General features: G+C 36.0%; 1 pseudogene across 1 annotated transcript in view; it reads right to left on the bottom strand.

The window, feature by feature from the left end:
* Window positions 1-26,353, bottom strand: part of LOC149562124 (condensin-2 complex subunit CAP-D3-like) — a 110,600-nt pseudogene extending 84,247 nt beyond the window's left edge. The window contains exon 1 of the transcript XR_016363895.1: window positions 25,468-26,353. The product of XR_016363895.1 is annotated as a condensin-2 complex subunit CAP-D3-like (transcript). The remainder of the gene's footprint in view (window positions 1-25,467) is intronic.
* Between the last annotated feature and the right edge of the window lie 1,327 nt (window positions 26,354-27,680).

Here is a 27,680-nt window from a genome sequence, read left to right as displayed (position 1 = left end):
GTGAATACATTGGCAACATCACAATTGTTTATCAATCCTACTATCGAAGAGACAAAACAACTACAATCTTGGTTCGCAACAAATGGCCCAGATATCCTCCTTCCCCAAAGTGACTTTGTAGGGCCATCCACCATCTTAAAACAAAATACCATCTCATTATCACTAAAGATCCTTCATGCACATTCCAACCTCTACATTGCATTGTTAGAGCAACCTTGGTTTTTATTAAGACCAAAACTACTTGCTATCCAGCTTGTCCCAATGAGATTAGGGGTAAACAATGCAAAAAAAGAGTAGAACAAAATGTTGATGGACATTGGTCTTGTTCAAAGTGTCTACTTACTTTTCCAGAATGTAACTATACGTATGTTCTTCAAGTATAGATTGAAGACCCCACAGGTGGTCTATGGTCAATAACATTTGATGAAGCTGCAACTAAACTCATTGGGATGCCTGCAAAGGAACTATATATGCTACAATTCAACCACGACAGTGAACAATCTGTTGAGTTGGTCAAAAAAAATCTACAGTACCGTCAATACCATTTTACTCTATCAAACCATATGGAAACATACAACAATGAATCACGTTTGAAATCAACTATTGATGATGTGACAAATTTTGGTTTCACTGATGAAATCAACTTTATGTTACAAGGTATTTCTTCATTTTGTCTTACAAGTAATGCCTAACACCTCAATCTTACATACCTATATATGTATCTCTTTTCTTATTTCTTCATCCATACTCTTCTTCTTTTTTCAGTACTTTCTGCACTAGCTATGTACAGGGTTTCAAGGCCCCTTCAAAACTTGTTACGTACACTAGATATATAGATAACACTTTGTTTATGGCTATAGTAAAACATCAAATGTAGTTACTACATACCTTGTATACATATGTGTGAGTCCTTTTTATAAATTATTTAATCTTGTTTGTCCACACACTTTGAAATACTTAATATTCATACTTGCTATGTTTAACTTTATGATTTTTCTTTTTTGTTGGCTTACAATTATACATATTATCTACAAACCAATTCAATCTACAAACACATAGGTTACTACTATAACCTTAATTTTACGATTCTTATTAGAATATTTTTTCAATTTAAGTGTTAGCTACACATGATTAATTGTAACACATTATACCTCGCAATGAAATTAACAACTAAATTTGTTGCTACCATACATGCTCCTACACTTGTATATTGTATTAAGGATCAAAGTTACTGATTACATGTATTGTATCTTTTATGGAGTACAGAAAATGGACTCAAATGTACATGATTCCAATGGATGGACAAACTTAACTAGCCCTGCTGATCTTCGATCACGTGAAAGAAGCTGATTGTATTATGCTAGCCATACAGCTAAGATTAGTGCACGACATAGGATCCATCGTACAACTACCACCACCGCCTCACTTATCAATACACTCCAATCCTACTACCATCCTTCTACTACCACCCCACATCAATTAGCCAATCCACCCATTCCAACACTACATCCATCACAAACCCCACCACCTCCAATTCCAAATGTGCAAACATCTAAAAGCCTTTCACACTTCAATAGCCCCATTGAACTACATACACATAAGAGAAGCCGTTTGTATTATGCTCGTCATAGAGAGGAAATAAGTGCTCACCGAAAACTCCAACACATGCAACGACTCCACCATACATCAAATCAGCCACTTTGCTTGTCTACAGAAGCTCTTCCAACCAACAATGCCATCTCTTCGTGTACCCCCTCTCAGACAAACCTTTCACAACATAGGCCTCTTCATCCACTTCCACTTACCAATATGGATTTCAATGTGTCATCTTCCTTCTTAGACGCGACCAAGTCATTTAGAACTAGGCTAGATGCATTGTCCAAATTATACACGTATTATATATGTAATGAGCGCTATTCGGGTATGCTTGTGGGCTCCTCACACAAAGACATAGCTTGTAGAAGATGCATTGCTGAGAAAGTTCTTCATCGTTTCTCACTTGCAAACAATATGGACCCACTTTAACAACCAAATGTTCTTAAAGTTCTCACACAAGTAGAAGAAATGCTCAATGCACGTGTTAATCCAATCTTACAAGTAACACATGCCCATGGTGGACAATACAAATATAGTGGTCATACAATTAGCTTCCCCCAAGATATAAAACTCATTGCAAAAACATTGCCACATAAGCTACATGAATTGGATGTTTTAATAGTACATAAGTTGAATTCACATGGGAAGGCTTATGATTGTCATGTCACTAAAAGTCATGTCCACAATGCACTCTAATACAAAATCAAATATGACCCTTATTACAATGACGTGATAATCGATGAGAGCACATTATCGGTACTGCCAAATACTACTACTGATGTCTCTAAAATGCTTCGCTCGTTACATAGCAAATATGAAGGGCCACATTCAACCAACAATGACCTTGAAAGTGTACCAATTGACCACGAACAAAACACTCAAAATTCTACTTCATTTATGTTCAGTCTGCCAAACAAAAACGTGAGTTGCAAATAATTAAGGAATCATTGCAGCTCGACTATGAACCTAACACCAAACTCGATTGGCCGCACATTAGTTCAACACCAATTAATGAGTACACCACTGAGGAACTGTTTGACATGGCATTTCCAACTCTATTCCCAAATGGAACAGCACAACCCATGCAACCACGAGCAAGAGATGTGCAACTTCATGAATATGCTTTGCACCTTATGCATTACCATGACAATAGGTTCGATCAACACCCATGATTTACAGACTTCCTACTTAACCTTATGATGCGCCATCGTAGCCAAGGTCTAGCATCGATGTTTATGAAACGCAAAATTGATGATAATATACCAACCACTATAGAAAATCTTCGGTCCCACCCGATTGTCAATTAGCTGAAGAACTAATGCATTTTGGATCCACCTTGCGAGGTACACGCTCGTACTGGAATAAACACCACACAAATCTAACAGATCTTATTACCCAAATAGGTACTCCCACATTGTTCTTCACTTTAAGCGCAGCTGACACCAAATGGCCTGACCTACATGCAGTCTTATCTCCAAACATAGCATTTACCAACCTAAACAACAAACATCGCATACAAAATATCATTAGGAACCCCCATTCAATAGCATTATACCTACATCAACGTTTTACAATCTTTCGTGAAAGGTCATCGAGAAACTAATGAGGGCAATCAATTATTGGTACTGATATGAGTGGCAAAGTCATGGGTCTGCTCACATTATGGGTTCATTTGGCTAAAAAATGCACCCAATATGGATACATTGAATTGGGGTAATCCAAATGAAGTTAAAAAGGCAAAAGATTTTTTCGACCAATATGTCACTGCTTGGAACCCTCGAGGCAAATGTGACATTGAAAATGTTATTCATAGGGCCTTAACAGATGATCCATGCTTGCACAACACACATGCAATAAATGTGACTAATCCACACGTTGACTATGAGGAATTGGTTAATCTTGTATGACGACACACCGAATGCACTGAATGGACTTGCCTACGAAAAAAAGGCCATCAACTAGAATGCAGGTATAAAGTGCCTTGGACAGAATGTGATGAGTCACAATTGATATGTGATGACTTAGGTCGCAAGTCATATGTGCTCGCATGCAATGATGCTAGGGTTAAATACATAATCCACAAATGCTCTCTATTTGGAGGGCAAACATTGATTGTCAACCAGTCACATCATGACTTCTTGTTCTCAAATACATCGCCAAATACACTTCCAAAGCAGAGAAGAAATCTGAGAGTTGTGTAAATATGTTATCAAGGATATGTTTAGATGCAAATGAGCAAGATAATGCCGTCAAAACATACCAAAAATTCATGTGCGAAATTGTTTCGGAGCGCAATATCAATGCACAAGAAACATGCCACATGCTACAAAAACTTCCTCTTGTCATCTGCAACCGACATTTCATATCACTTAATGTTTGAAAAAATATATTTCATCGCATTAAACAAAATGCAGATGGACAAGAGATACAATCTACCTACATACAAGCCTACATACAGTGCCCATCACACTTAAATCAAATTTCACTCATAGAGTCTACTAGATCATATACATATTCAGCCGATCATAAAGGGTGCAAATGGCGTCATAGAAATGATAAAGCAATTGTTCAAGTCTACCCAAAATTTTATATGGTTCCACCTGAAGACTCTGAAAATTTTGAACTATTTTGTTGGAGTGAGCTTCTTTTGTACAAACATTTTCGTTCACTCACAAAAGATATAGGTCTTTCGAAAGAAGCAATCATCTCTCACTGGAAGGCTATTAAGATAATATCTTATACTTTCTATAATAGTCAATTACTTGTCTGTAGTCCGTCTTTCAGTCTAGATAGGAATGTTTCCTATCTCGTCTCTTTTTTCTTCAATCCAGATAGGAATGTTTCCTATCCTGTCTCTAGTTTTGTTTCTAATTCCGTCTTCAGTCTACGTTGTTTCTTTTAGAAACAACGTCCTTGTAATTCTTTATAAGGAACACATTTGTTCCTCTGTTAATCAATGAATCATCCGGAAATCCGTTAATCTGCCAACTCTTCTTGAATCTTGTAACATGGTATCAGAGCCTATTTCTTAAAAAAAAAATTCGAAAATCATAATTTCTTCTTCGAGATTATCAAACCCATTTTCGAAATTATTTTCCTGTGTTCCTTGGGAAATTGTCTGCACCTCGCGATTTCGTTGTCACTAAAAAAATCATGACATCAAATTCGTGCTTTTTCTGTGCATTTGAGTTTCTCTCAGCCGCAATTTGGTACCCTATTTTCGCATTTTTCAGGGGCTCGTTCCAACTGCAAATCATGGCACAAATCATGACTTTTTTCCTCCAAGTCGAGCACGCCTAAAGCAGCTCGCATCTATATTTATTTTTCCAGGCTCATTTGACAAGGAAATCGCGTTTTTTGCAACCCACGCGATTTCTTCTGTTTTTTCCTGCAAATACAGTCGCGACCTTCACCCAGTACTTGTCGCCTCTGCAATCCCACCTGTTCTTAGTCATTTTTTAAGCAGATTCGACCATTTTTTAAAATCTGAAGTTTTTTCAAGCTTTTTTCAGCTAGGGCCGTTTTTTTCGAAACCCTAATTTTTGGGGTCGAAAAAATATTTTGTTTGCGGAGTCTTGGTGGGTTTTTCGAGAGCTCAACTGGGTTGTCCGTTTTTTCTGGGTGCCTCGATTTGTGCCTCGATTTTCGAGCCAGCAGATCCAAAAAACGACAGCAAATTTCTTTTGAGTTTTTCGAGCTCTCTTTAGGGTCATTCTCTGATTCTTCTGGGTCTTTCGTATTTTTGCCTCGAAGAATGTGCCTTCACAGATTTTCACAATTTTTAATTGAAAAACGTGCCATGGCATCTCTGACAAATATTCTACTCGAACATAATTCCAAATTCAATGGTCGCAATTATGGAACCTGGAAGCAGTGCATCATCGCAATCTTCGAATATCAAAACACCGCTCAACTTGTTCTGGGTGTTACGGAGCGTCCGACTTCTCCGGGTCCTGATCAAGATACATGGGATCTGAACAATCGAGAGGTAGTAATGCTTCTCAAACTATCCGTAGCTGATGACCAGCTTCCTTAGATTCCATCCGGTAAGACAGCGGCCGAAATCTAGATACATCTAAAAGGTCCTCATGAGACTTCCGACAAGAGCAAAGCCTTCTTTCTGAAAAACACTCTGTTTTCTATTGTCATGGATGAGCGCACCTCACTCCAGGTACACTTGAATTGGATTCAGGAAATCCGTGATCAGTTACTTGCCATCGGTCGCAAGATGGAGGAAGAGGATATTGTGGTAATCACTCTTCGGAGTTTACCAAAATCCTATGAGCATTTTATCGAGACTCTCAACATCACATCTACTGGTGTTGATCTAAAGTTCACTGATCTCTGCACCTTGTTGCTTCAGCAAGATCGGTGGAAACAACAGTTTGGTAGCAGCTCCAGTTCCACCTCCACTGAGCAAGCCTTTGCTGCAAAATCCTTTCAACAGAACATTGGCAACCATCAATCTTCTCAGCCTTCCCAACATCAACCTTCTGCTCAATCCTTGGATGGCTCTACGAAGCAAAATGTACAGTGTAATTACTGTCACAAGTTCGGCCATATGAAATTCAAGTGCCGGAAACGTTTGGCTGCCCAAGCAAGGCAAAATGCTTCCCAGCCAACAGCACAAGTTGTCGAGCTTCCTGATCAAGGCGAAGCTGCATTTTTTGCCTTTTGAATTTGTTTCTGTTTTTCTAGGTTTGTTGATTTTCTCCTCAAAAATCATTTCAAGTTGTTTGTAATACGCAAGGTTGTGTGAGATTTTGGGTTTTTTGATTTTCTCCTCAAAAATCATTTCAAGTTGTCTGGAATACGCAAGGTTGTGTGAGATTCTGGGTTTTACCGTTTTTTCCACAAAAAGGAAGTTTTGTAATTGCAACTTATTTTGGGTCATAGCACTCTTCTGGCAAAGCTTCTTGGTTTTAGCATTTTGTAGATCCAGAGAGGGTCTCAGTTATCACAGAATGTTCTGACATCCGTACGTTGACCATTAAGGGAGGGTATTAAGATAATATCTTATACTTCTATAATAGTCAATTACTTGTCTGTAGTCCGTCTTTCAGTCTAGATAGGAATGTTTCCTATCCCATCTCTTTTTTCTTCAGTCCAGATAGGAATGTTTCCTATCCTGTCTCTAGTTTTGTTTCTAATTCTGTCTTCAGTCTACGTTGTTTCTTTTAGGAACAACGTCCTTGTAATTCTTTATAAGGAACACATTTGTTCCTCTGTTAATCAATGAATCATCCGAAAATCCGTTAATCTGCCAACTCTTCTTGAATCTTGTAACAAAGGCCATGTCATTGCAAACATACAATGTTTGGCATATTGACCGCAAAGAACAAACTGAAAATGACTTGGGAGAAGATATCGAAAGTGAGGATGAGCCATCTCTATAAGACCCACCCCAATTGGACGAGTGGGAACTTATTTCAAATATGTTTCACTCCAATAATGTCAACTTTAATGAACTTGACTTGTTGGGTGAACGTGATTTTGCCAAGAACCACAACTGGAAAAATCACAATGTTCCTTCACAATTGCACGTAGATGCAAACCAATTTGTTCCTAGAACTAAGATATCTCAACAAGCTAATCAGCCACCAAAACATGTGTACAATTGCCAATACAAGTTGTCACTTAAACAACAATTGGCCCTTAAACTAATTTTAAATCATTCCATTGCGAATAGTCATTCTGAACCTTTGTACATGCTCTTGCAAGGAACAGCAGGAACGGGAAAGTCATATCTAATCAATTACATACGCACGTCTCTTCAAAATACATCCCCACATGGCTTAACTCCTATACTTGTTCTTGCACCAACTGGAATAGCCGCATTTAATATACATGCAACAACTATACATGCAGCCCTTAAGATACCAATTAGAGAAATGAAACCACTACAAGAACAAACATTAACAACTTACCAAGAAGAAATGAAAAACATCAAATATATTTTGATCGATGAGATGAGTTTCATAGGCCCAAAATTGTTACTTAAAATTGATTCGAGGTTATGTGAGGCATTTCCCCACCGACAACACATTCCTTTTGGGGGATTATCTATAATTCTAATTGGTGATTTTGCACAACTACCTCCTGTTATGGACAAACCTATTTATGTAGCATAGACAATGGCTCAAAATCTTTGGCTCAAATTTAATATCATTGTAACATTACAAACAATATTTAGACAAGATGGTGGTGACCCAACAAAAATAAAGTTTCGTCATGCACTACAAAACATGCGCAATGCTGAACCAACCGAGGATGACTAGAAATTACTAATGACGCACACAAACACACACCTTCCACCAACTGAGCAAGCGGACTTCAACCAAGCAATACATTTGTTTGCCACAAATGAACAAGTTGCTATACATAATAAACAAAAACTCAAACGACTAAATGCACCTATTGCACTCTGTGTAGCTGTAAATACTCAACGTAATAATGCTGAAACATATACAAATGACCAACTATCACAATAAGTACTCATCTAAAAATTCCAATGTGTCATGCTTACCACAAACCTATGAATACAAGGTGGCCTTGTCAATGGATCCCTTGGTGTAGTTAAGGACATTGTATATGCCCCATCGTCTAAGCCTCCTCAGTTGCCAACATATGTTACTGTCACATTTGATAGCTACATTGGGCCTCCATGGGATGTCAACAACCCAAAAACCATACCAATCCATCCAATTACCCGAGGCAACCATACCCAACTACCACTAACCGCTGCTTGGGCTATCGCTATACACAAATCACAAGGCCTAACTTTAGAACGGGCCACAATTGATATAGGTAAAACTAAAAGACAAGGCCTCACCTTTACAGCCATATCAAGGGTCAAATCCCTACAAGGCCTTCGAATTGAACCTACCTTCTCATTTGAGCGCTTTTGCAAAATTAAAAAAAACCCCTACAATATTATTAGAAAGAAAGAAGAAGCTCGATTGTCCTTGCTCTCACTTTGACAAGGTACTTTTTCATAATCACTTCCACCCTTCTATAAACTTTTTCTTTTTTTATTAAATTACCTTATCTAAGAATTACATTTCTTTGATGACATTTTTGTCTACTCCTCTTTTACAAGTTCACTATATGCAGCAAAGAGACGACCAAACTCAAATTGACTTGTCAAATATATGATATATAAATGTAATATGGGATATCCAACAAGTAATACCCATACAAATACATTGTACTGTCAAATTTGGCACACTTACTATTGCTTAAAAATAATGCTTATAGCGAATATCATGCATGTTTCAAATGACACTTTACAAATATATTATAATTACTATTTAGGTCTACACATACATTTCTTGGTAAACATTTGTATCACCCATTGTGCATGCTTCAAATAAAAATTTTCCATTTTATTATATACTACTCCTCTACTTCTAAAATACCATTGTTGTTATGCACTATTGGACCACACTAAAAATCATTATTTTCTTGAAAAATAAATTAATTTATCATAATTAAAATATTTGTTTAACCCTTTACTATTCTATGTAATTTCATAGAATGATAGTTTTCTAAAATTACGCTATCAACTTCTCCCTTGAACCTCTCACAGGTACAAGTGCTAGTATATGTTACCAACCAAAAAGAAGAAGTCTAAGACCACTATTAAAGAACAACCAAAAATTATGAACTAAATGTAATTAAATATTCTTATACAGTTTATACAAGTAACATAAAACAAAAAACCATTATAAATTTAGAATCCTATCACTTCAAAAAACTATACATAAAATTAGTACTATACCCCTGTATCATGTATGAAAGAAAAATACAACTGCCTTAAAAAATCAACAATGGCAGCTAGAAGCCAAAAATGCAATTTCCCTCATTTTTGTTTGTGAAATGAGGCAAAATATGTTATAAGCCTCACTTGAGAGAAAATTTGACAATGAAGGGAGTTTTTAGTGTTTAAAAATGTTAAAAGAAAAGGCCTTTCTTTTGTTGTTAAATGCATTTGACCACGAATCCTACATGGTTTTCTTACGTACAACTTTGGTTTGAAACCTTCGGAGAAAATGAGCCATACCCAGCCCCATAGCCCTATGCCAAATCCTTTTGAGGACAGAGGCCATTGGAGAGAATCCAATAACAAATTAACAACTCTTTGACAATTGCTCCCTCTAGAAATACACTTCAACTATGCTTCTCTCTGTTTTGGGGAGGCCTCATAATCCAATCCTTATGTTGTTGCTGCAAGAAGTGTTCAATTGTCAAAATCTCAACTCAAGATTTTAGACTTCAGGGCAGGCCTCAAATAATGTTGTTGAGCTTATGGCCTACGAGTTTGGCCTCTTGCTCTCTATAAAATAAATTCTTTAGAATCTAACTACTTTTGGGGCATTATAAGTTGACAATCAAATGCATCTCAAGTAACCATGCAATTGGCTTGTCAAACTTCATCTATTGTTAGCATGAATTACGAGGATCCTTCAAATTAGAAAATTAAATCATCTAACAAACTAATGAGATATCTAGTTGTGCCCCTTTTCAGCCCACCATCTTACTAGCTATGTTCAACCTCTCCAAAGACAAGTTTCTCGTTTCTTCTAATGCATCCCTTGTACATTTGGTAATATATTTTTTGTGACTAAACAAAACCTTTAGATTCAGAGAAAAAAAATATGCATTGCATTTTTCCAAAAACAAAACAATAGGTAAAAGCATACAACTACATTTAGAATTATATGAGACAATTCTAAAAATATGATCAGCAGCAACAAATTTAACTATTACTGCACCAATTGATAGGTCTAACTTCGGAAAATTATAATTCAACAACTATATTGAATATGAAGTCCAAATTCATTTATTTAGCAATTGACAATCTTAACTTTGAAAAATTCAAAAGAAATATGAGTACCAATAAGAATTTCTATTCAAAGCACAAACTAAAGAATCCTATTTTTGAAAACTATACCAATATGGATACATAAGAAGTCTTTGGTCATTAATTTGGCAATTGACAAACTTAACTTTTGATGTTTCCTCAAACAATTGTTCAATTGAAAGCATTAGGTTTTGACAATCCATTAAGGATCCGTTTGGTTGGTGGAAGATGACAGGAATTGGCTTCTTCATAACCTAGATTTGAAAAAAATTGCATTTGTTTCAAAATTGGCAAAATGGAATTAGAATACCCCACTTCTAATTTTGCCTCAAAACTAGGTTATATAACTTCCCTCTCGAGACTAGGAATTGAAATTTAAAACCCGTTTTCACTTTTTGGGCAGTAGATCAAAATGAAAATGGAAATTTTTTGGCGTCCACCCGCTCTTTTTTTTGGCAACCGCCCACCTTTTTTGCATCTGCCCACGTAAATATATTGCTTGGTTAGGGTGAAATATTCTTTACCCTTTTGTTTGCTCTGTGTTGTTGTTTGTTCGTGTTGTTGTTTGCTCTATGTTTTTATCATTCAACTCTCCATTTTGACTAGTTCAACTTTGTCATTATGTTGTTTTTCTTTCTAGATTGTTGACATTGCTTTCCATTTTCGTGCAACTTCTGACGTTTTACCGTTTCTCGTTTTACAGGGTTCAGCCTCTGAAACGTTTCTAGCTTGGAGTTTTGCACCATTTCCCAATGCTCATCAAGATGCGTAGATTTTTTTCCTGCACTCACCATTTATGGGATACGTCATTCTCCACGAGACATGAGTTTTTTTTGAGATGAGGGTATCTTTATGAGTATATATCATTATTTTTTAGAATGTTATGCAGCCCTGCATCATTATTTGCCAAGATGCATTTTGGGTTTTTATTTCTCGAGGCTTTTTAAACGTATAAGCTACCCTTTTCCTTTTTTACCTCCACGATTTTATCACCTTTTATCTTTTCCTGCTTGATCTCAAAGTGAGTACGCCTCTCCAGCTATCCAATGTGGCCCTACAAAGGTTGTATGAACTGGGCCATCACAAGCTCGAGAAGGGGCGATTCCCAATCTTGTTTCTCCCCGAGAAGACTCTAGTGATCCGGTGTTGCCTACAATAGGGGCTTTTTTTTATTATTGTGCAAATAAGTGAACACAGAAAGTGATTTCTGTACTAATCTTGTTCCACCTCAGTCTTAAGGACTTCCATCTCTTCATCAAGATTATCCATTCCTCTGAAACAGTAAGGACCCAAGAATAGGATTTCAGGGCAATAGAACACCTTCCTTTCATCCCTCAACAGAGACTTTAAGCAAATGCAAATACTATCTATGGAGTTAAAGTCTACCCTGTTCGCTTGTGCCCGAATGAAAGATTTGGAATCCAATATTGAAATTTATCAGAGTAAAAGCAGAGATTTTTGAACCCAACCAATACAGAGCATCCACTACCAATGCCAACAAATGAATTTGTCAAAGTCAATGTTCAAATTGCAGACTCGGTATAGACAGCATTTCATCTATGGACAGTTTTACAAACCATAAAACTGATTTCTCACAGCATAAAGTTTGTTTGCCATTCCAATTTAAAAGCGCACAGCAAGATTTTGGGTTTAGCATTTTCATCTTATTTTGTAGTTTTTTGTGGGATGACACAAACATTCAATCCAAGCTTAAATCTGTAGCAATTTTCAGTATCTTCCAGCCTGGTCACTGCTAAGGATTAATAATTTTACTTTGTTTCATTATGAAAGTTTGTACGATTGGAATTTGCATACACGAACACACCTTAAATATAAGGCAAAATACATGTTTATTCACCAGCACTCATTCCATGAATGTTTAGCGGTGGAAAAGAAAGAGTTTGTGTTTGAAATTAGTGTTGGAAAGAGAGCCTATTAGGATCATAGTTTGTGCAGGCTTCTTCCCCCCTCGAGCGTGGAGAGTATATAGGCCCAAGACATATGTTTGACCCCTCTCAATGCACTCAGTGTCCCTCCTCCACTCACGAGGTTTGATGCCCATAAAATTGATGAGGAACATACATGCCTTACTAGAAGTGACTGTAGAACATTTTAAACGTATTAAGTAATCTGTATGGCTCCAGTTTTTAGTTTTAGCTTGTGCATGCCTCACAAGAATCTTTCTTTATGATAATACATCATAACTTGATAACCTCTTTCTTCACTCTTTATCTCAGATGCAAATCAACATTCTCCTTTTATATTGCAAAAACCTCATTGGTCATTGTGATGCATAGATGATGCAAATCAACTGCTAAATTCATTTTTCCATTCACATGTTGCACTGCAAATGTTTAGCTTTGCAAAAAAGAAATCCATTGACGTGCTTACGTGATAGTTTGGCACAAGAGTTGATGATTTCTCTATAATTTAATATTGTTTCAGAATTTCAACGATAACATACAATTCTTAACCATAACTATTTTGAAAGCTTCAGTTAACTTTTCACTGAGGCAGTCAGCGTATCTTCTTGTTTCAGTAAAAAGATAATAGAAGTGACTATTACATGACATTGAATGCTTCACTTGTTATGACTGCCAATACTGTTCAGCAGTGATTGTTAGCATATACTTTGAAGAAACTCAGATACAGACAAACTCACTGGTTTCATCTGATCAATTCAGAAATACAGAAAACTAATAATACTGCCATTTCCTTAATTTTTGAAGCAATCAGCAAGTCTATTATCTAAGCTGATATCATTAGTATGAAAAAACAAAAGTGAATGCGTTAAACAATATATATACAAAATGAAAATTGAGCAAGGTGCTGAAATAAAGAAATCATAGTAAAATAAGTCATAAACCAAGTCTTAAAAAGGTCTTTTTTGCACAAAATAACACATGCACATCATTAATTTATGGTCACTGTACACTACCGTCTATATAAGATTATTCTCGCTACTTAGAATAATTCTTCTCAGAAAATTGAATCAGTGAAATTAATACTTGAACTGAAAAAACTAAACATACCACCAGGCGTCTATTAACTTACTTGAACTACGTTCTCATTGGCCTAGCCCATCTCCCAATCAAACATCTTTACAATAAAAACTACCACCGAAAATTCATAGGAAATATAATAACCTAAGTTGTAAAACAAGCCATTTGTCCACATTCCATATGAAATCTATGCTTGCATTTGGGAAAAACTCATAGTAACACGGGGACGCGTCCCCCCCACCTTTTTATGCAACATCCTAGAGACTTCAACGCACTGGCGACTTGGAGACTCCGTCTCGCCATCCCTAGCGGCGCCACCAGATTCCGCCACCTCCACCGAGGATAGGGGACATCCCAATGTTGACTATTTGGAGATTCAACTATTTATGTTTAATGTTCGATGTTTCAATTCAATGCAATGTTCAAGTATTTACTCTTTTACATCTTTATATCTTATATTGCAATACATATTTTCATAACTAGCATTTTAAGTATCATATGCATATATATATACCAGCCCTCCTGTCCCCTGTCGTCCCCCCACCATCCCCAAATTAAGGCCCCTCTGTCCCCCCATCCCTGAAACTTGTCCCCCTGTTCCGTCGTCTCCCCATCCCCCAAGGTGGTCTAACTATGGAAAAACTCTTTCACCGTCCATAAACTCCATGAAGAAAATAGGGTGCTCTCTCCCAGCTTTCATTGATCTTATTATGTTGCAGACTTCACATGGAATAGCTTTGATGGAGTTCTTCTTTGATTTTGTGTTAGCTAACTTGGCAGCTCTGAACTCCTGATGAGATCTCAAGATGTAATGCCATGACATAATTAAAATGAATTCTCTTTGCGGTAATGAGTGCACAAAGAAAAGTAATCAGCATAACTTGTGAATCTTCACTCATGTCAGGATTGATCTCTACCTCATCACTCTCATTTGATATCATAGTTGAGGAGTACCTCGAAACGGAAGCATCTAGAAGCACGCTACTACCCATCTCTTAAACCTCCCTACCATTTAAAATACGTAAAATGGGTAATTCCAATCGTTATTCCAAATTAATTAATGATAACATGATTTTCATTCAAAATATTGTTGATGTTTGGATCATAGTTTGCAAACTCTTATTTTTCCCAAGTTGTCGAGTACTATATTCTCATGTATAACTATTACTTTTTTTAGGTTACCAATGGCTCCTATTAGAAATAAAAGAATCTTGGTTGTCATTGTTAGGAAGACCAAAGTAATTCGTGTTCTTGATGCTATTCTTGCTTTCCTTGCAGCATCTATAGCAATATCTTCCCAACAAGGTAGAAGAGAAAGATGCAAGCGTCGAAGATATGAAATTCCATTTTATGAGCAAATTGTTCACTCTAATGAGACAGATTGTCATGACCAAATTTGCATGACTAGAGGGGCTTTCTTCCGTCTAGCTGATATTCTAAGGCAAAAAGGCAATATTCAAGATAGATACGCCAAACGTAAGGTTGGAAGAGCCACTGGTGATGTTCCTCCACACACTTGGCCATAATTTGAGGAATCGTAAGATTGCTCACAACACTAGTCACTCAGAAGAGACAGTTAGCTGATACTTTCATAAGGTCTTGAGGGCTATCTTATCTCTCCATGTTGATTATCTTGTACCTACCGGTCCAAACATTCCTGCTGAGATTATTGGGAAGGATCATTTTCATCCGTACTTCAAGGCATATCTCATAGCTCCACATTTTTGCTTCACATTTAATTATATTACTTTACATTTAATCATAGTAGTGCACATTTAAATATACCGTGGGATTGTATTAGAGCAATCGATGGATCCCATATACCGGTTACTGTTAATGTTGAGATACAAGCTAAATATCGTGACAAAAAAGGCCATTTGTCACAAAATGTTATGGGTGTCTATTCATTTGACTATAAGTTTCAATACATTCTTGCTGGTTGGGAAGGGTCTGTTGCGGATAGTTGTGTTCTTGCTTCGACTCTCTCTAGATCGGATCCATAGGTAGTTCCCCTAATATGTCAAATCTTCTTGTTAAATGATTATATAGTGAAATTTACCAGAAATAAGGCTACAATGTGACGATATTCATTTTAGTGCTTTTTGTAGGAAAAAAAATTACTTGATGTTGGGTAACCAAATGTTCCCGGATTTCTTATCCCTTCTTGGTGTACACATTATCACCTAAAGGAATTTTCAAGAGCAAACCCAATAAACACTGCACAGGAGTTATATAACCACCAACACTCCTCACTTTGGAGTACAATAGAGCGCATATTTGGGATTTTGAAGCAACGTTTTCCTATCTTGAGGCATGCAACATCTTATCTGGTAATGACACAAACCAAAATTGTTTTGGCATGTTGCATATTACATAATTTCATAACTATAGAGGATGGTGTTCCATCTCAAATTGAGCTAGAAGAGGATGATGATTGATATGATATGATAGATTTTAATGACGTCCACAAGGCTAAAGTAGCCTATGGGACCTACACAATTACCCCCCCAAGGCAAGAGTGGAACTAATATAGCTGTAAAGTTTGGGTTAACTTGTCTCTCCTTCTCTGAAGCTTGATAATTAGAGCTGCTATTCTCTTCACTTGATCTTCCTCGAATAAGTAGTTGAAGCCCTTGTTCTATAATATCTCTATATAACCAGATCTGATGTCACTATATGCCAGGCAATCCTTGACAAAGTGCTGCTCCGTCTCTATTGCTCCGATATTATAGAATAAACACATTATGTCTGCCCACTCTTCCTTTGGAACTTGCCATCTACCAGTTTCACATCGCAGCCGGTGTGAACTAGTTCTTAGTTGCTCCATCAGCATTTTTGCTTTCCAATTCTTTAATGTAATAAGATTTTTTCTGCCTTATGTGCCTTGTCCATAAAATATTGCGAAATTTTGCCATGACAAACTTCGTTATTTCTTTAATGTTATCTGGGCAAGTATGGATGTCGACATCCCATTTTCGCATCCATTTGTCATTTTGCTTCATCCATGTGCTTTTTTGCCTAACAAGTTTTTCATCTACGACTAGCTTGGGCCAGCGAGATTGTAATGGGATAAATGTACCATTACTTGAGACATATGGGATGACTCAGCGAGATAGGGATGATTGGGGAAAGTTTCGAAATACAATAGCGCAGAGGATGTGGGAAGACTATAGATCTCGTGCTTAGTTTTAATAAATCAACATGAATATTATATTTCCAGCTTCCTAGTGACATGATAATTATGATATTGATATGTCCTTAATATAGCTAAATTTGGTTGCATGTGTTTTTTTATGAGTATTTTTGTAATGAAGCTGCCCCTTTTAAATCAATGCATCTTAGAAACTCTTCTTTGTTATGCATAAAAATATGTTTGAAAGAATGACTTTATTCATACTTCTTTGTTAACAATGTATGCTTAATGACTAAGATGAAGTTTTGTGCCGAATAAAATCCCTCTTCAAACATTTCACATTCTAAATTTTATTTCTGTAAGCAGCTTGCAATTCATGCATTATATTTGTATAATGACTTCTCTTTGCATTTATTATTTGTTGCCCTAAACCTGTGCCCAACCATAAGGCATTGCAGAATACATTCATGAAGCTCTTTCTCTATACAAAATTGTTCTCTCAACTGCAACCATAGGCTCTACTATTTGATAATTTTGCTTCAGCAGACAAAACTGATTTGTCCCTAGAAAGATTGTGAAAATTGGGTTGGAAAGTAAAGATTTGTTGCACCTGAAGTTGGTATACATAGTTCCTTAGTTAATGATACATTCTCCCTACATTATTAAGGCATCCATTGTCATTTTGACAATATTGAAAATCCATGTGTTAAAAAGAGAATCTGAATTGAACTGGTACGTAGTTATAGAGAGTTGAGTTCTTGTAGTACTCTACAAAGCCCTCCCTTGGGAAAGCTCAATAGTAGTAGAGCTCACGTCTAACATCCATGTAGCAGGAATTTTCTTATCCTTTATCTTCAGCACTCCAGGTATAGCCTATAAAAAATGATATTGAGAAAGATTAGGCCTTAAGGATATCCGTATGGCCAACTACAGAAAATTCTGATTAAAAATCAAAGCAAGTCTGCATTGCAAAAAGAGAACATGTGGTGTATGTTTTCTTAATTTTATAAGATTTTCAGCACTCCATGTGCAGCCATGCTAAGAAGTTTGAAGGCTTTGATTTGAGAAAAGGTCTATGACTTTTACATAGAAATATACTGTTATTTTCTGTGTATTGTAGGAGTAGATGACAAGATTCTCTTATTTTTTCTTGTAGCAGCAGCAGCAACTCTGTTCTACTTTATTTTTTCAATGTTACAACAGCTATGTAATTTCAGTGTAAAGAGCAGCAACTCTGTTGTGAAGTCAAATGTTTTGTCCCTTGTGTATGTTCAGTGATAGGTTACCGCCCTTTCTGGAGCAGCTAATTAAATCTCATAGAATATTATCTATTTCATGTTTATAAAGCCAGAAATTTCAATGCCGGTTACCTTCACTGCTGGTTTGGGCAGCTCATTTATCCAATAATTGAACCAATCTAAATTTAGAGTGCGTTGAAGTGCATGCTTTCCTTCCAGATTTACAACTGTATTACTAACTAGTTGATATATAGCAGATTGTGATATATATGCTGAAAGTATTTGAAGTTGTTGATTGATTGTGATGAGTTTCAGTTTTGCTCAATAATGGATAGCGGAATTCAGATAACCCAATCAGCTTCTTCTTCAAAGAAGGTACTGTGGTCTAGAGAAACGGAACACAGGTTCCTTGACCTGCTCTTGGAGCAGGTTAACCTAGGCCGAAAAGCAGGGGGGGATTTTGAAAAGAGGTGTGGACCGCAATTGAAAAGAAGTTCAATGTGGATTTGAAACTAAATCTGTCAAGGGATAATTTTAAAAACAAGCTGAAAACATGGAAGGTTGGTTATAGAATTATGAGAGAATTGAAAAATACGAGTGGGTTCGCTTGGAATGAGACCACTCAGTGTATGGATGCTGAGGAGAGGGTGTGGGATGAACTGCTAAAGGTAATATGATCTTTCAAAATCCTTTGATTAAGTTTAAGCTATCTTATTAAGTTATGACAACATACAGCAAAAAGATTTCAAAAGTGCCAAAGTGTATAAGAGGCAGCCATTCCAATACTTCAATGAGCTGGCCTTCATTGTTGGGAATGACATAGCTGAAGATTTGACAGCTACAACAGCCCATGAGACTGAAGAAGGGAACCTTATGGATGATGCCCTTGATCTAGATGATGATGGAGATTTTTCTATGCCGATTGATACTCCTGCTGATTTGGAAGAGGACATGAACCCTTCCAATCAATCTAGTGCAACTGGCAAAGAGGGTGTCACCATCATGTTCAAGAAAGCCAAAGAGGAAGAAGGCCAGCATGGCTGGTTCAATGGATATCATATGTGAAGCCATCAATAAGTTGCATGAGGGTCTCACAAAAACTCAACATATAGCCATGGATGAAGGACAACTAGATTCAGTTTATGATAAAGTGTATGATGCTCTCAAAGCCATTCCTGACCTCGATGAAGATACAATGCTGCAAGCATTTGATAGTTTTTTGCTTGAGAGGGCAACAGCCAAAGAGTTCTTGAGGATGAGTGAAGGGGAAAGGGTTAACTATATACGGCTGAGGTTTGAAGATGATCTCTAGATAGAGCATATCATAAAACTCTTTAGAATTAGTTTTACCATTTGAACTTGAATGTTTTGACATGACAGCTCAACGTTGTTACACTCCGGCATTTTTTGTTGTGTTTTAACAATCGTAGTATGACTGTCAAACTCCATTAGACTGCCATTTTTCATTTATCTTATATACACAAAACAATCTATCTTATATTTAACTTTCTACTTTTAATTCTGATTTAGAAAAATTCTAGTTATAGGCTTGCCATTTGATGCAACAAATGAAGTTTCATTACCTCCAGTTTTAATTTGGGTTTTATGGGCATGGTTTGCATGGTAACTTTATTATGGTAGTCTTACACTTGCATTATATCTTTCCATCTAGAACTAGTTAATGGTGAATATGATGAATGTTACTTGTATGATGTGCTGCAAGATATACTATTGTGTTTGATTAAACAATATGAATATATGAGAGCTACTTCCTTCTTTAGATGACTACTAGATACATGTATGTGTACATATGGTATTATATACACACCCCTTATGAATGAATGCAAAAATGATCTGCTCCAATAATTTTTTATCTAATTCATTGTATTCCTAATATGCTTGACATTATCTTTCTATCTGGAACTACTTAATGGTGAATATGACTTTCATGATGTGTTGCAGGTAAGGTATACTATTGTGTTTGATTAAACAATATGAATATATGAGATCTACTTCCTTCTTTCGATGACTACTAGATACATGTATGTGTATATATGGTATTACACACACACACGTTGTGATTGAATGCAAAAATGTTCCGCTCTAACAAAAAAAAAATCTGATTGAACTCTGATAATGTGGTCTGATGTTAATCTGAATTGGTTAGGAAATAAACTTTCCATTCGATTTTATAAGCCCCACTTCATGCAATTTACTACCTGAAAGATCTAACCTTTGATCTGGCAGATTGAGTTGACTTTATCCACATGGTGTTGGGCATAGAAAAGTGCTGCTTTGGATGATTCATGGTATTCCTAATATGCTTGACATTAATGTTTTATTGTATTTTCTTTTAATCACACTTTCTTCTTATTTGCTGAAGTGAATCTTGATGGTTGATAGTAAGATAGAAAGGGAAATATGTTGATTGAAAGGTTGTTGGAAAAGGAAAATGTGTTGATCAATTCAGATATTTGTATTTTGCATGTGTAATGTTCTTGGCAAACCTTGTGTAGCAGCTGAGGAAAACATGATGTCTTAGTTCGGGAAAACAAAATAGGAGTTGATCAAACATGAAGTAACAAATATGAATTATTATTTTCTAATTCTAGCATGCACAAACATAATAGTAGCAAACGTTGGCATTTGACTCTCAAGAGATGCGAATCAGGAGTTAAACAGAAACCCACAACTTGGGCTAGCAGCAAAGGCTGAGTGAGCTAAGTGCAGGGTTCATAATACATATAATTTTTCTTATGGAAGCCAATCATTTAGACACAGATGAATTCAGTATGAGACATCACATTATGTCAATTTCTTTTTCATTTTCTACTTATCATCTTTTCAGTATGATGAATGATGTCTGCACCATTTCAACTGTCCTGGAATCAAATAATTTGTGCAGCACATATGAATATGAAGCCGGTATAAGAGTCATGGGGGCATCATATTGACATATATTCAAGAACATCTCCAAAGGCCTGATGGAACCCTAAAATTCAAAATTTTAGGCATCTATTTGAGGATATTTTATGAATATCAAACTCCATGATTAAAGCTATGAAGGTATATTTAAGATAGAAGTTTTCTGACAGAAAAGATTTGAGCATATCTAGCTGTCAGGGAAAGAACAAAGGAGCTTGAAGAAGCCAACCAGGAATTGCAAAAATCACAAGCAGCTGTAGAAGAAGCTAACCAAGCTAAGTCAGAATTCCTTGCAAACATGAGTCATGAAAAAAGAACTCCTATTCATGGTATTATAGGAATGGCTTCATTGGCACTGGATACTAACCTGAGAGAAGAGCAACGAGAACATCTATTAACTGTATCAGAGTCTGCAGATTATCTCCTCCATATTGTGAATGTGATTCTTGATCTAGCCAAGATAGAAGCTTGTCGACTTGAACTCGAACATGTACCTTTCAAATTGTCAGATGTTATTGATTCAACAATGAAAATGCTTCAGGTGCATTCAAAACAGAAACAGTTAAGAGTTATCTTGGGATATTGCTGTTGATGTACCAGACAACCTTGTTGGTGATCCAAGCAGGCTTCAGCAATGCATTCTCAATTTGGTTGGAAATGCAATCAAATTTACTCATGAAGGGTCAATTTTTCTGTCGGTTAAACTTTATTGTGGAGATACTTTAGGGTTCTCAAATGTACACGGAACTATGTCCAGTGGTGCCAATCTATGGAAAAAGTCTTCACTAGAAAATTCAAGGGGAGGGGTACACCAAAGCAGCTTCTCTTTCAAAAGTTCAATGGGATCAGGCACAAACAGTGAGTTTCTTGTTCATGAGGATAATTTTATAGATGAAACGTTTGGAAAGATCACTGTTGATAAATGTAGAAGTATAGGGAGGCACTCCTTTGATTTACCTCAATTATCATTAGCCTGTATTGCAATTGGTTCAAAGGCAGCAAGAAAAATAGAGATTGCTTCTGTAGGAGACTATAACAAGGTTAATGACAAAAAAGTCAACCTGATTTTCCATGTAATGGATACTAGCATTGGCATCTCTAAAGAAAAACAGAAAAAGGCTTTAAAAGCATTCTCGCAAGCCGATGGTTCAACAACAAGGCTCTATGGGGGAACTGGTTTGGGATTTGAGTATAGTAGAAAGATTAGTGGGAATGATGGGTGGTCATATCTGGCTGGAAAGTGAACCTGGCAATGGAAGCACCTTCTATTTCATAGCTCGATTTGATAGAGGGGTAGAAATATCAAGCAGTGGGACTGATTGTAGAAGCAGATTTTGCATGACAGAAAAAGAAGCAGATGCAGTTTGCCACCATGGGGAGTGTGACTCTCAGAATTTTTCCGATGGCATGGAAAAGATGTATGTTGAAAATCAATTGAAAATATCCAATGAGCCCTTAACAATTGCCCGTTCCTCAAATTCCAATGGTGCCATCCGGAGCTAAGAATGAAACAAAGAGCTTTCAAGCAAAGCTCCATCTGTACTTGGTAAAGTTGGATGTGAGATTGCCAAGGCCAAAGACATGGAGAACCATGACATGTCAAAATATAATGTGGATTCATTAGGAAATGGTGTTCCATATGCAAGAAGGAAACATGAAGATTCAATGGTTTCTAGGGTGCCCAGTTTTGGTAATGAATCTCTTTTTAAAGGGCTGAAAGTTTTGCTTGCAGAGGATAATTTGTTAAACCAAAAGGTTGCAAAATACAATGAGAATTGTGGTAAATAAAAGGCATTTAGATACTACTGTGAAACTGCGAATACCATCTATTATTTTCGAATAAGTGTGATCAAAGGGCAAGTGTATCTGGTAGTAGCGTCTTCAGAGTAATATCCAGCAAATAAACGCGATGAGATCAGTATATTCGACGGTTGAATCTGTAGCTTCTATGTTTTACAATATTATCTGAAGCAGACGGAATATATTTTTCTTTGATTTTGATCATATCTAATGATGTTTTGTATCTATTGCAGGTTTTAAATTACCCAAGGAGGATAAGCAATACTTCTTCATACACGACGAAAACAGAGGAGCCATGTCGGGCTTCAGCCGGAGATATGCGGAAGTGGAAGATTAGCAAAGGTCCTGAAATGGAATCGAATTTTCTTTGAGCCACTAGAATGCTGAGATATGGACGGGTTTTCATTTGCGAGTGTTGAATTATGGATGCATATGCGAGAAAAGGTGGAGTTATGTGCAAGCACAACAGACATTGAGATTGTTGGACATACATTTCAAATACTGTAAGAAATTGTGTTGAGTGGAGCATCAATACTTGGGTGTCTTCAACATGACTTCTTTGCAGTATTATCGGTAAGGATTTCATTTGCTCTAGAGCTAAATATTGTATAGTTCATGCTTCGTGGTCATTTTATTCTTTATTTATTTACAATTCATTATCACGATAAGTAGATCACATTGTTCGCTGCTATTTAAATCTGACAAATACAAATATCTTGAAATATTATTGTTTTCCTTATTTGTATCTATTTTGTCCGTATAAGGGTTAAAAACATCATAGACTGGTTTAAATACGCATAAAAAGAAACAATTTGATGCATCGTGATAACTGAATTGTTTATAGATACAATATATCTAATATCATAAAGTTGTATGTGAAAACATATATTTTTGACTCTATTGCCCATTTAAATTTCGGCACTGATCATTAAAACCGTTCATATTTCTCAATCTATATGCTGGCAATTTTCTAATCTTTTTCTTTTAAGGGTTTGATATTTATTTGTTTTAGTGATTCATTTTAAAAATTTCTTTCAGCAATTTACAACTCTACTAAAGTAATCAAAATTCGAAGATTAATATTCACCATTCGAATATCTAGAAGTTTTCCTTAGAATCTTGCCATTTAAGGAAATTGTCTTCACATTATATCTATTCGCTATAAAACATCTTGGATCCAAGTTTTGTTGTCCAGGATCAAGTGTACAGGCCTTGGTTTTGCGGAGCCAAAAGCGCAGAGGATCCAAATCAAATTGATTGATTCTGTCAAGTTGGCCAAAACTGATTAGATATCCCAACATCGAGCAGGCAAAGCTCGTAGGATTCTAATCAACGGTTTTGATAACCAACAAGGCCATCACCAATCTCCAATGTATTATGGTACAGTAACCAAATCCATAATTTTTGACATCTTAATATCATATGTTATCCAATCCTTCCCATGCCAAAAATTTCCTGCATGAACCTTAAAGCAAGATAGAGTAGAAAATGGCAAAACAGCAGACATCAAAGATGTGCATTTTTTCTAGAAATGAAACCATTAAATAGTTGAGGTAATGTTTTCTCTTGAGATGAGATTATCTCCATGTGAAATTTGTTAATTTATATGGTTTATTATAATATTCATCAAGTTAATGTAATATTTGATGATGCATTATTTATAGTAGGTTGATGGCTTTGCTCAATGTGCCAGCATGTCAATGTGGTGTTTCGTACTTGTTAAAGACATCACACACGCAGACTAATCCTGGGCATCAATTTTAGTGTTGCCCTAATAGGAAGAAGGTTGTTAGAGAATGCAATATATTTTTGATATACATTAGTACATGGACTGAACATTATAGTTACAACTATCAATGTTTTATTATTGTAGGGGAATAATGGATGCAGATACTTTGATTGGGTCAATGGTGCTCCATCTACAAGTGTAGTACGTGATGAAGGAACTGAGTGCAAGTTATATAAGGCTCGAGAGGTAGATACGGCAATGGCAAAGGCGGAAATTACCTTTCTACAATGTCTTCTTTGTATTCTATTTGTACTTCTTGGTTGGGACCATATGTGGAAAAGTGCATAAAAAATGTACAACCGAAATTGATCATAACTGAACCATATGCAGAAAAGTGCATAAAAAATGAATTTGTATAGAAATTGATCGCAATTGGACCATATGCAGAAAAATGTTAAGATATGACTTGTTTGACCTTTTTGTTTACAGATTTGTATACATGTGTTGGACAAATTTTTTTTGTAATGTCAGGACTTTTTGGAGTTTGTAATGTATTTGTGTATGACACATATTATTAAAAAATTAGGTTTTTGTATGATAAAAAAATTAATACATTATTTTAACCTTAATGTACACAAATTTTACAATTTGGCGAAATATATAGTAATATCATTGTTAATTTGATATTTTTAACTGGTATTTGTAAATAAATTATATCCAAAAAAAACTTTAAGTAAAAATTTTTAAATTAAAAAATTAATAATTGTAAAAATTAAAAATTAATTTACAAAATCAAATTCCAATTCCACTTTATGAACCAAATGCACAAAAAATTAAAAATGTATCTTCTTACTCATCTTCCTTGTGAAACAAACGATCAGAGTAAAATCTCAAAAATAGGAATCAAGATTTGCAAAACCTTGATTTGGCTAAATTGAGGTTTGTAGAAACCTCAATTTCTACAATTCCACGAACAAAATGGACCCTAAGAGAAATTGTGAAATACTTATTATATCAATATTTTATATCACATCCCCAAGTACAAGACTTAAAAATGATTGAATAATGAAATAAAAGAGTGTGCTCCAAATATTTATTAAAATTCCCACATAGTTTTCTCCTAAATGCTGGAAATTTTAATTAGCCAATTGAAAAAATGATGGAACAAAAAATCATCTGACCTGAATGCGTCAGCATGATGGTTGGACTGAGTACCTTAAGGAGAGCAACCCCGGTAGCTGTAGTATCCCCATGATTAGGCTGGAGAACCTTGAACATCATCCTGAAGCAGAGCCTGGGCACCAAGGGTGGTGATGCAGGCGTCTTGGTTACTCCAACCCTTTTGGCCCTAGACCCCCTGACCAGTTCCGGATCCTCCCCCCAACTCAAATCACACAACAGAGAAGGAATCTCTGCGAGAAGCTCGACAAGAGACTTTAAGCATTATGGGTTCCCCTTCAACTGCAGTACATCAAGTAGCAATTCTACCCGTCTCAAAATCTGCATCAGCTGATCCAAACTCACAGAATCTCCCTTTTGTCCCTCATCACATCAATTCAATTCATCGTCTTCTCCATTGTCACTGTTTTCAATATAGGCTGTTTGTTTTCCTCCTTTTTTAGAAGCAGCCATTTTCTTTGAACCTTTTCTGGCCCTGTTTGATTGCTCGTGATTATCGTTATTATTAAAATCGTCATTTTATCTTCTGCATAAATTTTTTAGGCACCTGATAAGAGCAAGAAAAGCGAGAGGGGTGAAACAGCTGTAAACAGGGCAGCCGAGGGCAAGAATACTGCCCAGAAAAACATCGGCTAGAACCTGCTCTGTTGTCCATGACCCATTCAAGGGCCTGCCCGACCAGTCCAAGTGGCACCCTCTTCGATGCCACGTCGTCCCAAAGTTCGGGTCTACGGTGGCATTGGAAAGAGAAGGACCTAAATCGCTGAAGCCCTGTTGCTCTTCGGCTTCTCTCGCCGCGGATTCGATCACAGATGCCGCAGCTCCCTCCATTGCTTCTCACACTCGACATGTCTTTCTTTACCCGCTTTTTCAATTTAATGAATTGCCGCTCCTTCCTTCCCTGCTTGTATTTAATGTAATTCCAAATATTTCGAATTTCTACTTATTAATTTTTAATTTGACTTAGTGTTGAGAGTATATTTATGATGTTGAAATTTTTTCATTATCTCTATTTTTATTATTTGGAAAAATGTAATTTATATAATTTTATATTATCAAATGTCCTGATATTATATGAACTCAAGTTTATTTTTTTAACATGTATGTTTTCATATGTATTCATATATTGTATCAGTCTCGGCTACCTCTTTCAAAGTATTATTCATATATAGTATTAGTCCCAACATTTTGACCTCTTTCAAAGTATTAGTTCATTGATTGGAAATAGTGATTTTTCATATTATAACATTTAAGACTATAGTTTGTAAGATGTAATGGAATTATTTGATGTTATATATGGAAATTAGAAAACTTTCTATTGGTTGTTATTTTGTCGGTGGTCTTTTTCTTTTTCTGTACAAATATTATGTTAAATATTTGTACATGGCAACTGTCAATTTAGCAAGAGATCTATGCATCTGTTGTTGTGATTTCCCAAACATGCAATGGTTACAGAGAATAAAACTTGTTCAACAAACATCCTTTTCATGCAATGAGGTGTAGACATTTTACAGAGTTTGGTACCTAAATCTATGTGCTAGAAAAAAATGTTAACATCCAAGAACATTATAAGATGAATATAGCATCACTTTGCTCTGTGTCGTCAAGTGAAGTTGTGTTATTTTAAGGTTGAAACAATTATTTTAACTATTTTTGAAGTAAGAACAATTTATTTTGATGTTTTGTGAATATTGAAAAATAATTTAATTATTCTTGCACAGTAAGAAGATATTTTGAAGCGGCTCCTTTCCTATAGAGTAGTGGTTTTAGCATAGTCTCATGTATAGTTTTACTTACCTTATAATTGTCTTCCACTCTCGCATAACTTTATAGGGTGGTGATGATCTTCCAGGTGGTGACCAATAAATCATAAAATGATTTCAATTTACCCCTTGTTGTCAATTCCCCTAAAATAAGGTGAAACCCTAAATCGCCTTTTCAAATTTGGTTTTCATGTTTTCATTGGAACATTCTACAGTTTAGTTTTTTATGTTAGTCAGAATTCCATAGGGTTTGTAGGAGCTTTGTTCAATTTTATGCATTCTTCTTAACAAGAAATCACACAAACTTCCCTTAGAATGGCAAAATCCATTCTCCCTCATATTCTAAATCAATTTTTTTAATCTCTCTTCCCTCTTCAAGAGCAAAAGTTCAAGAAAAATGAGTACTTTAAGACATGCAGATTGATCAAGTTGCATAGAAAGGCTTTACAATG

The sequence above is a fragment of the Cupressus sempervirens genome, chromosome 4, assembly GCF_028749045.1.
Source record: "Cupressus sempervirens isolate cs-2001-9-10 chromosome 4, ASM2874904v1, whole genome shotgun sequence".
Lineage (NCBI taxonomy): Eukaryota > Viridiplantae > Streptophyta > Pinopsida > Cupressales > Cupressaceae > Cupressus > Cupressus sempervirens.
This window is presented reverse-complemented; position numbering and strand designations above follow the sequence as displayed.